The following is a 14,100-nucleotide window of genomic DNA, read 5'->3' as shown; positions in this document are numbered from 1 at the left end:
AAAAGGCCATATAGTATAGCCAAATTTTTGAAGGCCTTGAATTCCAGGCTAAGGTTTTTGGACATATCTGATACTTACCTGTTTTATTTACTTGTCATTTTGCTTCAGCTTCCTTATGGCTTTCTCATACATTAAAAACACGTAGGAAAAAATTTTAAGGATGGAAGTATGAACACTGGAGGAAAAAAACCAATGAGACTATTGCAATAATTTAGGTGAGAGGTAATAAGGACCTGAAAGATGATATTGGCAATGGAAATGGAAAAAAAGGAATAGATATAAGTGATACTACTAAGATAGAATTAACAAAATGATTTAATTTACGGGAATAAGAAATAGAGAGCTTTGAAAGATAGGGCTAACCAGTGGAAAGGACTTTAGATTAAGTTAGAAAATCAGTTCAATATTCTACTTACATTTATGACCTTTTAAGCAAATCAACTCCTGTGCCTTGTTTTCTTCATATGAAGAAATGGAAAGACTGGCAAGAAAACTGCCAAAATCTATGATTAGAAATTTCTTTTTTTTTTTTTTTTTAAATTTTTTTTTATTATATATATATATATATTTTATAATATTATCCCTTGTATTCATTTTTCCAAATTACCCCCCCTCCCTTATTCCCTCCCCCCGACGACAGGCAATACCATACATTTTACATGTGTTACAATATGTCTAAGTACAATACATGTGTGTGAAATCATTTTCTTGTTGCACAATAAACATTAGAATCCGAAGGTACTGCAACCTGGGCAGACAGATATTAGTACTAACAATTTACATTCCCCTCCCAGTGTTTCTTCTCTGGGTGTATCTACCTCTGTCCATCATTGATCAACTGGAAGTGAGTTGCATCTTCTTTATGTTGAAGATTTCCACTTCCATCAGAATACATCCTCATACAGTATCGTTGTTGAAGTATACAGTGATCTTCTGGTTCTGCTCATTTCACTCAGCATCAGTTGATTTAAGTCTCTCCAACCCTCTCTGTATTCCTCCTGCTGGTCATTTCTTACTGAGCAATAATATTCCATAACTTTCATATACCACAATTTACCCAACCATTCTCCAACTGATGGACATCCATTCATCTTCCAGTTTCTAGCTACAACAAAAAGAGCTGCCACAAACATTTTGGCACATATATGTCTCTTTCCGCTCTTTAGTATTTCTTTGGGATATAATCCCCAGTAGTAGCGCTGCTGGGTCAAAGGGTATGCACAGTTTGATAACTTTTTGGGCATAATTCCAGATTGCTCTCCAGAATGGGCTGGATTCTTTCACAACTCCACCAGCAATGTATTAGTGTCCCAATTTCCCCACATCCCCTCCAACATTTGTCATTATTTGTTCCTGTCATCTTAGCCAATCTGACAGGTGTGTAGTGGTATCTCAGAGTGGTCTTAATTTGCATTTCTCTGATCAGTAGTGATTTGGAACACTCTTTCATGTGAGTGGATATAGTTTCAATTTCTTCCTCTGAGAATTGTCTGTTCATATCCTTTGACCATTTATGATTAGAAATTTCAAACCTGAATGACAAAGATGGTAACATTTACTATTAATATGTAATAAGAATAATCGAATAACTCCCAATGTTATATGCTTTATCCTCACTTTCCTATACTGCTGCATGTTCTGTGGAACTGGGTTTACTCTTTTCACCCTTTGAAATCCATAAGATCAAAACTTTCATTCCCTTCAACTATAATGAAGGAACAAATATGGAGGCAAAGAACTGAAGCCCAAAGGGCCACAGGTCACTACTAGGAGAAAGCTCAAGACCTCTTCCCTTATAGCATTATTTCTCACCAGACATTATCAATGAAGGAGTCAAACCAAGACTCCAAGATCAAACAAAACAAAACTGACTAAAGCTTTTTGTATCATGTTCCTCAACTGTAAGTCAAAAATCATTTACCATGTGGTTAGCATGATTAAAAACAGATTCAGAATGTCTTCACATTCTTTAAAGTCTCTCCAAAGGACATAAATGACATATCATCTTAAATCTCCTGGAAATAAGGTACCCAGCCTCTTCCACAAGAAGAAGAGCATTAGGCAAGCATGCTGCTGCACTCATAAGGGGCTCGTAAGAACATAAACCTATTGGGCAGTTCCCCATTATCCATTATAAGTACATTTATACATATAAAATATATATAATACTTATAAATACACATAAAAACATTTTCTGAACTTACCTAAAGTAAGGCCTTATTTAAAGTGACCTTCCATGGTTCTAGGTGCATAACTGAGGTGATCTGATATATTTCTTCTCCATTGCTATCTATTTGAGCCTCCCATTCTACACTGTTAACTGCCAATGATTAATATCCTAATTCATTTAATATTAATTAGTTTTTACAAAGTGACAGTTTAATTTTTAAAGTAAATCTTATTATCTTCTGTCTTTGCATCAGTCATTTCAACATTCCCCCTTCAGATTACTCTCATTGTGTTTAAAAAAACATCAAAACAGTAAAAACATTCAATAAAGTGACATCTGAAAATGTAAACAGTAGTAAATATTATAATCCTCCATAGTACCATGGAGATATATCATCTTTCTTCTATTTCCTTCATTAGTTTTTTAGTTACTCAAAACTTTTATTGATTTTTCATTTAATTGTAATCATATGTATTGTTCTCTTGGTATTATTTATCTATCTCACTCTCAGTTCCTGCAAGTCTTTCCTTTTCTTCAAATTTTTTATACTTCTTAACTGTATCAATTTTTTTTAAAAGATCTTCCTTTTCTCCCTTCTACCATCTTCTGCCTCATTGGGAAATTGGAAAAACTTCTGTTACAAGCAAGAATAGCTGAAATAAATTCCCCAAATGTCCATATCTATTATAAAATCTGTGTTTGCACTGCCCATCACCTACATTTTTTATTAAAATGTGGAGTTCTCTGGAACTATAGTTTTTCATCATATTGATTCTAGTTTCTAAGTCTTTCAAATTATGTCTTTACAATTAACATTGTTGTTATGTAAAAATTGTATTTTAGTTCTGTTTATTCATTCTGCATTAGTTCATACAAATATCCCCAGATTTTTCTGAAACCATTTTCATCATTTCTTATAATGCAATATTATTCTGTCATTCATAAATCATAACTTGTTCAATTATTCTTCAATTGATGAGTTTAATATTTTTGCTACTTCAAAAGAAGATACTATAATGTAGCGAGCTGTCGTCTCCAAAAGCTGCCGGATCACTCTCTGGGAAGAGATCTGCTGTGTCTTCTACTCAAATCTCTCCAACAGATTCTTCTTCCTGTAGTGAACCATTGTCTCCAGGTAGTTGCTGTTAACTCTTGTCCTTAGAAGTGACTTCCCTTCCTGCAGAGAGCCCCGTCAAGCCTGATGTAATGTAGAGTCTTCTTCTATCTCTGGGAGTCCTCTCTTTTATTCTCCCAGAGAATGGGCGTGGGATAATGCAAGGGCTTCTGGGAAGAACCACCTCAGCCAATGAGCCTGCTCCTTCCATCAAGTCAACCTGAGTTCTCACCTTGTAATTGTCCAACCTGAATTCTCACCTTGTCACTATCCAGACAACCCGAGTTCTCACTTAGTAATCCTAACATCTCCCCCTTTCTTTTGATTTAGAACATAGGACAGTCATGACCTTGAAACATAAATCCATCAATATGGGAAGTATTACATAAATTATATAAGCACATAGTAACATAGTAACGTAACACATGCTAGAAGTATATAACATAATCATAAATTGAAAATTTATAAATGTCCATAAGTCCATTGTCCATTAGTCTCATCTTGTGTGAGGAAGTCCAATGATTCCTGCTGGTTTTAAAGTTCTTTAACAGTCTTTTTATTAGCCATGCTCTTTCGGTGTAAGATGTTTCTTAGATCTTCTCCTTTATTTTGAGGTCTTTCTCTTTTTCTGTCTCTCTCTGATGGACAAGGCGAATACGACTCATTGGCATCCATCTGATTCCTTCTCCTGCTGAAGAAATACAAGCAAGCCCTCTCTCCCAGGCAGTTAACCTATCTAATTACATTCTATTTACCACTTTCTAAATCTCTTCTCATCATCTGGCAATTACATTGGAGTTGTTTGCACTGGACACAGCCCTGTTGGTTTAAAAGGCCTGTATTCTCCCCAAGTGTAATCCATTTTTACAATCTGATTGCCTTTTGGCTCACTTATCAGGTAATCCCGTTCTGCCATGTGATTGCTTTTCTGCTGGTTGATTAAATCAGAGTCCTGGCCTTCTAAAGGTTCTTTGGATGTAACATCAGCTGCCATCATGCCCCAAGTCTTTTTTGCCTGGGGCCCTGGACCTGGGCCCCTAATCCCATTTCCCTGAATTATTCTACACTCTGATGCCCAATGGAGTCCTCTATTGCATTTTGGACATGGGGTTTTAGGTCTTCTTTCACCCTGTCTTCTCACTGTATCTCCATACCTACACTGAGCTCTTAGATGCCCAATTTTTCCACATTGAAAACATCGCCAAGTTTCTCTAGAAGTCCCTTGCCAGGAGGGACCCTGCCTTTCCACATTCATCATTGTCCGGGTGTAAAAAGCATTTGTTTCCACTGTAGCACAGCGTCTTATGATCTCCTCTAAAGGAGCATCTTTGTCTAATCCCCATATAATTCTTTTGCAAATCTCATTGGCATTTTCCTTAGCCAGATGTCTGGTCATTATTTCTGTAGCTGCATTTTCTCCAATAGTTCTTTTGACAGCAGTTTGCAAACGTCCCACAAAATCTGCAAAAGGTTCATTGGGACCTTGCTGTATTTTAGTGAAAGCCTCTCCGTGATCTTTCTGTCCAGGGAGGACACCCCAAGCTTTTATTGCAGCCTTAGCAATTTGTTCATATATTGTCATGGTATAATTAATCTGTTCCGAATTCTCTCCATACTGACCTTCACCAGCTAAGTGCTCAAAAGTGAATTGTGTGTTAACTCCTATTTCCAAATTGCATCTGACTTGAATTTTACATAATTCATGAAATTCCGCAAGCCATAATAAATTTTCTCCAGGTTCCAGGCATGTCCTTGCTATGGATTTCCAATCATTTGGGGTTAGGACTTCATAAGACAAACCATCTAGTAACATTTTAACATAAGCTGATGTAGCCCCATAAAGGGTACAACCTTTTTTCAAATCTTTAATTTTATTTAAATCTAAAGGTGCATATTTTCTCCTTTTATGGCCTACAGAGTCAATCTCTTCAATCACAGGATATGCATGTATAAAATCACTTATATCCTGTCCTTCTCTCTTAGCTTTAACCAATGCTTTTTCTAATCTTGTCATAGGCTTAGACTGCTTCACAGACAATTCTGTTTGTGTTTCTGCCTCTTCCTCTCCTCCTTCTTGCTCCACCCCTGAAGGGTTAATTGAGGGAGGAGATGGGAGGTGCTCCTGTTGCTGTTGCTCAGAATTGTACTTAACTTCATTGTTATCTGATTCATCCTTTTCACCTAGTTTAGTTGACACTTCCCCATTTTGCTCCTTCATCTCTTCCTTTAGAATAACATTTTTTAAAGCCATTTGGATTAAATTGTAGGTATGAATTGTATCTTTGGAAACTGAGTTTGGTCTGGAACCAAAGGGTAAAATGTCACAAAGGCAATTGTAGTGTTCACCTAATTGCTCTCCTACTAATTTCCACTCATCTGGATCCAATTCTTCTTCCAGAGAAAAAGAAGGACATATGACCTTCACAGTTCTTAAAAGTTCAGTAATCTCCTCTAAAATTATAATCAATCCTTGGCTTTTCATAACCTTGATGATGCTCTCTAAACATTTTCCTTGAACAGAAGGTGTTTGCCCCATTTCACTATAAGAGATTGCTGGTTTAGCCCTTAACAAGTTAAGTTCCTTATTTATCTATTAGCACACTCACTTAATCTTTAACAAAGTTTCCTTGTTACTCACGGTTCTGGGTCAGAGAGACTGAGATCTGGATGGGAGGCTTTTTCACTGGAATCAGGACTGTGTCTGTCCCTGTTCGGGCGCCAAATTGCGAAGGTCTGGTCTAGCTCCTCTTGTCAGGATAAGCAAAAGTCCTTGCCCCACGTTGGGCGCCAAATGTAGCGAGCTGTCGTCTCTAGAAGCTGCCGGATCACTCTCTGGGAAGAGATCTGCTGTGTCTTCTACTCAAATCTCTCCAACAGATTCTTCTTCCTGTAGTGAACCATTGTCTCCAGGTAGTTGCTGTTAACTCTTGTCCTTAGAAGTGACTTCCCTTCCTGCAGAGAGCCCCGTCAAGCCTGATGTAATGTAGAGTCTTCTTCTATCTCTGGGAGTCCTCTCTTTTATTCTCCCAGAGAATGGGCGTGGGATAATGCAAGGGCTTCTGGGAAGAACCACCTCAGCCAATGAGCCTGCTCCTTCCATCAAGTCAACCTGAGTTCTCACCTTGTAATTGTCCAACCTGAATTCTCACCTTGTCACTATCCAGACAACCCGAGTTCTCACTTAGTAATCCTAACACTATAAATATTTTTATACATGTGAATTCTTCTTAAATCTCTTAGGAGTATATATAGGTAATGGTAATATTGAATCAAAAAGTATGCATAGTTTGGTAGATTTTGGGGAGCGATAATTTCAAACTGCTTTCCAGACTATCTGGACAAGGGCATACTCTCACCAACAATTCACTAATTATCCTTTTTTTTGTTTTGTTTTGTTTTTTAATAGTACTTCCAGTATTTATTTTCCTTTTTTATCAACTGTTAATAAATCAATACCTGGGATCTTTGGGTTTAGTATTATCCTAATGTGCTCATTTGTTTTCACATATCTGTTCTCATCAACTTCTCTATTCCTTTACTTTTTTTCCCCCTGAGGCAATTGGGGTTAAGTGACTTGCCCAGGGTCACACAACTAGGAAGTGTTAAGTGACTGAAGTCAAATTCAAACTCAGATCCTTCTGACTTAGAAATAAGACCTTTATGGAAGAAACTTGTTGCATAGTTGTTTTTTTCTTTATATTAATTTGCCTAATTTTAGCTCCATTGCTTTTGCTTGTTCAAAAACTTTAAAATTTTATGTAATTAATATAGTATACTTTACCTTCTATGAACCTCTATCATTTGGTCATGAACTCTTCTACTCAAATATGATAAATAATTTCTTCCTTGTTTCTCTAATTTGCTTATGATATCATCTTGTATGTCTTAAGTCAAAGAGCCATTTGGAGTATATGGGATGAGGCATTGGTCAAGGCCTCATTTCTTTGAGAGTATTTTCCAATTTTTCTAATGATTTTTGTTAAATAGTGAATTCTTACTCCAATACCTGAAATTTTTGGATTTAATATTGTGCTATTGTGTTCATTTTCTTTTCACATATCCATTCTCATCAACTTCTCTATTTCCTAACTATACACAATGGCACTCCATAATTCCTGAATAACTTTCTCATGGACTTTAGTAGGAAGTTATAATCTATTGAAATGCAAGAATTTCCCAGCCTTTCACTTCTTGCCTAGGTATATTGTTATTAGAAACAATATTTTAGTCATTGCTTCATCCCTCTGGCAGAGCCAAATGCCATCTGGGCTCTGCAATTTCAGAGATACTTCTTTTAACATTGTAAAATACTCTTTAAAAAGAGTTTTTCAATAATATTAGTATCTTTTGAGCTGGTAATTCCTATTTTGAAAGCATTTTGTTTTTCCCTAGTAAATTTATTTTTAATACATATTGATTTATGAATCATGTTGGGAGAGAAAAATCAGAGTAAAAGGGAAAAAACATAGAAGAGAGAGAAATAAAAAAAAAATAGAAAAAAGAATTGATTTATATTCAGTCTCTTAGTTCTTTTTCTGGATCCAGATGGCATTTTCTGTCCAAAGTCTATTGGGATTGCTTTGGATCACTGAACCATGAGAAGAATCAAATCTTTCATAGTTGATTATTACACATTCTTGCTGTCATTGTGTATAATGTATTCCTGGTTCTGCTTGTTTAATTCAGCATCAGCTCATGTAAAACTTTTCAGGCCTTTCTATAATCACCTTGTTCATCACTTTTTTATAAAACCATAATATTCCATTATCTTCATATGCCACAATTTGTTCAATCATTTCCCTATTGATGGGCATCTACTTATTTTCCAATTCTTTGCTACCACAAAAAAAAAAAAAAAGCTGCTACAAACAGGGTCCTTTTCTGTCCTTTATGAATTCCTTGAAATACAGACACAGTAATTAATGGCAGTGCTAGGTCAAAGGGTATATGCACAGTTCTATAGCCCTTTGGACAAAGTTCCAAATTGCTCTTCAGAATTGTGGATCATTTCACAACTCTACCAATAAGCATTTCCTTTCTTTCCTTATTCCTGTTTAATCTTTGCAGAAGGTTATGAGAAGAGTAACATTTGCTTTATCTGTTCGTGTTTTAATGGCCAGGGATCCTCCTCTCCATTTCAGGCTTATAGAAGCATCCTCATTAAAATTGTTGCCACATGGCTAACCTTCCAAGATCTTGGCTGATACAGATTCTGCCTTTGGAAAATCACAAAAAGGAATGTTGCTGAAATTTCTACAATATGAATTGATGACATATTTCCTTTGTTGATGTGACTTGTAGAAGTATAAATCAAGCAAGAGAAAATGTCTTCCATGTAACTAAGAAATCTGTTGATCCATTCTGCAAACTGGAAGCAAACTTGAATATACTGAATGCTCAGGTGTTTGACATATACTTTTAATGCCAAAAATGGCATTTTTTTTTTGCTTTGTCAGAGTAGAAGATGTAAGCTGGGCATAATTCAGGCAAATTTACAGAGGGAAAAGTGAATTGGGCATAATTCAGACAAATGTAATGCTTCAGATTAAGAACTGGAACGAAACACAGTGTTCATTAGACTATCTAACAGTTAAAAGATTTACTTAACAGGATAAGAGAATTTATTGAGGTCACAGGATTGACTGAATTGTGCACAGCTTTCCTGACTGCTACCTAGTGAGGTTAGCCTGCAGTGGTGTTTGAACCTAGACTCTTGGAAGTTCTGTCATTGGTTTGGGACATAATCCCCTGGAGTGTTGTCTCAAAAATGGTTTTAATTCCTCTTAAGAAAAAGTAGCAAAAAAAGAAGAAGAAGAAGAAGAAGAAGAAGAAGAAGAAGAAGAAGAAGAAGAAGAAGAAGAAGAAGAAGAAGAAGAAGAAGAAGAAGAAGAAGAAGAAGAAGAAGAAGAAGAAGAAGGAAGAAGAAGAAGAAGAAGAAGAAGAAGAAGGAAGAAAGAAGAAGAAGAAAGAAGAAGAAGAAGAAGAAGAAGAAGAGGAAGAAAGAAGAAGAAGAAGAAGAAGAAGAAGAAAGAAGAAGAAGAGGAAGAAAGAAGAAGAAAGAAGAAGAGAAGAAGAAGAAGAAGAAGAAGAAGAAAGAAGAAGAAGAAGAAGAAGAAGAAGAAGAAGAGAAGAAGAAGAAGAAGAAGAAGAAGAAGAAGAAGAAGAAGAAGAAGAAGAAGAAGAAGAAGAAGAAGAAGAAGAAGAAGAAGAAGAAGAAGAAGAAGAAGAAGAAGAAGAAGAAGAAGAAGAAGAAGAAGAAGAAGAAGAAGAAGAAGAAGAAGAAGAAGAAGAAGAAGAAGAAGAAGAAGAAGAAGAAGAAGAAGAAGAAGAAGAAGAAGAAGAAGAAGAAGAAGAAGAAGAAGAGCTGCTGTGGGATAAGGCCTCAGAATATTGTTCTAACCATATTGTATATATGAGTGTTTATATGAGTGTGTAATTATCAATGTATGTGTGTATCTATATTTCTCTCTTTCCCACTATAAATAAAATTAATTTCTGATGAATAAAGGATATGTACTATCTTAAAGATGATTAAAAACTATAAAATCATTTTTTACCTGCCATGTCTAACTCACTGTTCAAGGAGTTCACTGGAGAGACAAAGATGGGTTCCCTACTGTTAAATAGTCTTCTTTTAGGGAGGATGTGACAAATACTAAAATGCAAATTAGAATTTAGTATGTGCAGAAAAGAGGTACAAAAGTATCATGAGAGATCTGAGGAATAGATTTTGTCTGGCTATATCATGGAAGATTATGAAGTCACATCCAAAGTAGATCTGATACATGGCAGGTAAAAATAAGGGTTTTATTCAAGGTATGAGAAGTGACTACTTAGAATCTTATTTTAAAATTAATTTAGTAAATGGAGCCACTCATAACTATCTAGCCTTTTGTTTTTAGTTTTTGTTTTAAACTAATTTTGAAATTTTATTAGACAAGTATCAGACATTCTTGTCACATTTACCAGAAGACTTGTCACTTTTGAATAATGATGGTGATGATGATAATAAGCTTATCTGAATAATTCCTTTGCCATTACCAGTATGATAATCCACTCTCATTGCTCCCTACAACATCATGTAAGATAGAAATGACCTGGTATATTTATAAATTTCTGTTTATCTCTTCAGTTTCTATCCTAGAAATAACTATAATTTTGTGGAATTTTTTTTTTTTCAGAGAGGACTTTAGAAATGTACATTGTTTATTCTTTTTAATAGGCACTCCTGCTAGATAGGATAAGTTCATCATATTTCTTGTACCACTTTATGTTGAAGTCTGTGGTCTTGGTGCTAGAAATTCTTCAGGGAAAACAGTATTGTATATTGATACTGTAAGAAGTAGGATTCATTTTTCCCTAAAGATCAGATTTTTAGAGGAAAAGCATGGACCAATCAAAATTGAGAACAGGGTAATTAAAAATAAATCAAGAGAGTAGCTGATAAAAACTATAAAATCATTTATACAAAGTAAATAAGAAAATTGTTAATAAAAATTCAATAAAGTTGTCTATGAATTAATTTTTTTAAATTTTTCACTGTGCAAGGAGTTCACTGGAGAGACAAAGATGAATAAAACCCAGTCTGAAACAACACAGTAAAAGGCAATGTATTTAATTACATTTTCTTGAAATGCATTTTGTTAGTTTTCTTGATTCATTTTATAGTTTACTAGTTTTACAAATTATTAGTTTTTCTGGGTAAATCACATGAATACTGCCAAAAAAAAAAAAAAAGGAAGTAAATTTTATCCTTTTATGCATAAAAAAACTTGGTTTTCTATATTAAATTGCTATACTTAATATATATTTTCAATCATATGTAAGGAATTAACTTTGCAATTTACTTCAATCAAACTTCTAAAGATTGGGTGTTTTCTCTGATTTCTTCCCAACAGGTATATCCACTTACGGCAACTTCTATGTTTTCTGCAAAACCTGTCAAGCTATTCAACTGAGAAAATTCAAGGTATGGTACAACTCATGTAAACCGACAATACTGATCTTGGGCAAGGTAAGGAAAGACAGTGTCCAAAAGAATATTGTCTAGAAAAAACAATACATTTTTTCTCAAGGTTTCTTTTTATTGTTTAACCTTTTTTATTTATTTATTTTTAATACACATTGTTTTATGAATCATGTTGGGAGAGAAAAATTAATTGTTTAACTTTTTTATCATAAGTTACTGGCAATCAGAAATGTCTATTATATTCATCTCAACTTAAAGTTTTACTTAAAACAAGCAGTTTCATCCTTTGAAAATAACCTTTCCATTTAAAACCGGATATACAATATTTCTTTTTCTGTCTTCCAAATACAGTGGTATCATATACAAATGAAAGTGTTATTTTTCCTACTTAAATGTTTATGACTAATAAATTGGACATATAAGGACATATAAAGTTTCGGTGGAAATGCAGAGTAGATTTTGGGTGAAGAGAGACAAACAGAGACAGACACGGAGATACATAGACAGGGAGAGACTGAAAGAGAGAGAGGAGAGGAAGATTAAAGAGAAGAAGAAAAAAAAAATCATGTTAAGGATTTGCCATGTCCTGACACTGTTCTAAGTAATAGAAATACAAATACAGATAGCCAGTATCTGCCTTCAAATATCTTACATTCTAATAAGGGAAGACATTTATAAGGGAATAATGGACAGGGAAAAGTGTTTTGGACTGGAAAGTCACAGGAATGTTGAGCACAACCAAAGAAAATTAAGGTGTATTTATTTTCTAGTAATGGTAATATTAAAGTTAGAAATAGGGAAGGTATACATGTGATACTACTATAACTTTTATTGCAGATGAATAGTGGTGTTTAAGTATGGGTTTGAAACAAATTGTGGAAAACTCACTAATTAGCACAAGGGCTGGCCAGGTTGTTGAAGGCCTAGAGGAGGTGAGAAAGCATTGTCAGAGAACCCAGGAAGGGTGTTTGGCTCTATTTGGGCTAATTATGAAGAACTAAGAAAGGGAAATAATAGTTTGGTCAGGAAGATAGCAATAATAAAGTTGTATACATAATATTCATGGAATGGAAATATTCTTATAGGGAAGGGATGAAAGATAAACTCGAAAAAGTAGATCAGGATTATATACTAAAGAGATTCAAATATTTTGTGCCTTTCTCAAAGTGTGAACTTCCCTCCCCATGCAGAGAAATGCCATTGAAGATTTTTTAATACAAAAGTGTTATGTAAAGCACTGATTAAGGTAAGAAAAATGTGTATTTAAGTTGACCCAAACTAGCTAGACTAAGTATAAAACAGTTAGGATATAGAGATAATTTAGTAATTTTGGTAGAATAATAAAGACGATGACAATCATGATAATAGCTAGTATTTACATAAAACTTTAAGGAATGTACTTTACCGTTATTAACTAATTTGATCTTAGCAACAACTTTTAGAAGTAGGTAATATTATTGTCCCCATTTTTTAGATGAGGAAGCAAACACGTTAAGTGACTTGCCGGTGTTTACACAACTGGTATTTGAGTCTGGATTTGAATTCATTTTCCTGACTTTGGATCCAATACTCTATCCACTGCATTCTGTTAATTACTAAATGCTTTATGAATTTTAGTGGCTTTTGGTGATATGATTTTCTTATGTGTGATTTTTTTTTATTACTTAAAAAATCATTTAAAAATACTCTAAGAGAATCAGATGATCTAAGCTTAGTGTTCTTAATCCAATGTTTAACAGTTAACCCTAACAAAGAAATTTGTGTTGGACATTATTGATATATAAGAAATGGCAAAGCGCTAGTTGTTATTATTAATATTATCTTATAATACACATACACACACATATATACATACATATGTACACACACACATATGGAGACAGACAGAGAAGGGTGTTTCTACATACCCTACTCCATTTATACTCTGCAGTTTCCAGAAGATTATGTGTAAACTTCCCTAAACTATACAGAGTCTGGCCTGAACTAATAAATACTCTGGCTTAATTGTCATTTTTTCATGACTGTATTTTTTCATTAGGAACTTAGAATGCTCTCCATCCTCATCTCTCTGTCCTGGTTTGCCTGCATTTCTTCAAGACTTAACTCCAAATCACTTTCTAAAAAAATATCTTTCCTATCTGCCTAAATAATAAATGCTTTACTTTTGGTATAAGCCACCAATTTCCCTGCATATTTCTTGAATTATGTAATTATATGTTTCTTGTCTCCTCCAGCAAAATGTAAACTGGAGACACTATTTTTGCCTTTGTATCTCTAGAATTTAGCACAATACTTAGTATATAGTAGAAGCTTAATAAATACTTATTGACTTTGTCTTTTAGACGTGATAACTCAAGCTATCCTCAATCTTACTAATTGTAGGAGCAATATTTTAACCTGTCCTTCATGCACATGAAGCTGGTTTTTCCTTAAAAGATACTATTGAAACATTTCTCAAGATGAGGAATAAGATCAGCCTGCTGACATCATCCTTATCAGTTGTGTACAAAGCAGCTTGTACAAACTTGCAAGAGGCAAGTTTGGTTGATATATGGCTAATATTGGCCAGGAAGCTTTTTTTAATTGAATAACCTTGAAGTGTCTATCCTTAAGCCTTATCATTGTTGAATATCATTTTCCTGCTATGACAAAGTAAATCTTTTCTTGTTTCAAATTGTTAAATGACAAGTCATTTTGTTCCACAATTAAACTAAAACTACTGACAGACTGGTGTAACTCAGGCCTAATCCAGAGCAACCTGTGAGACTGTTTTCCCTTTATAATTCAATATTCTGGAAGTGTACCTGTCTGACCAAAATCTGTGTTAGGTAATGCAAAGTGCTAAAT

This window comes from Sminthopsis crassicaudata, chromosome 4, assembly GCF_048593235.1.
Source record: "Sminthopsis crassicaudata isolate SCR6 chromosome 4, ASM4859323v1, whole genome shotgun sequence".
Taxonomy (NCBI): domain Eukaryota; kingdom Metazoa; phylum Chordata; class Mammalia; order Dasyuromorphia; family Dasyuridae; genus Sminthopsis; species Sminthopsis crassicaudata.
This window is presented reverse-complemented; position numbering follows the sequence as displayed.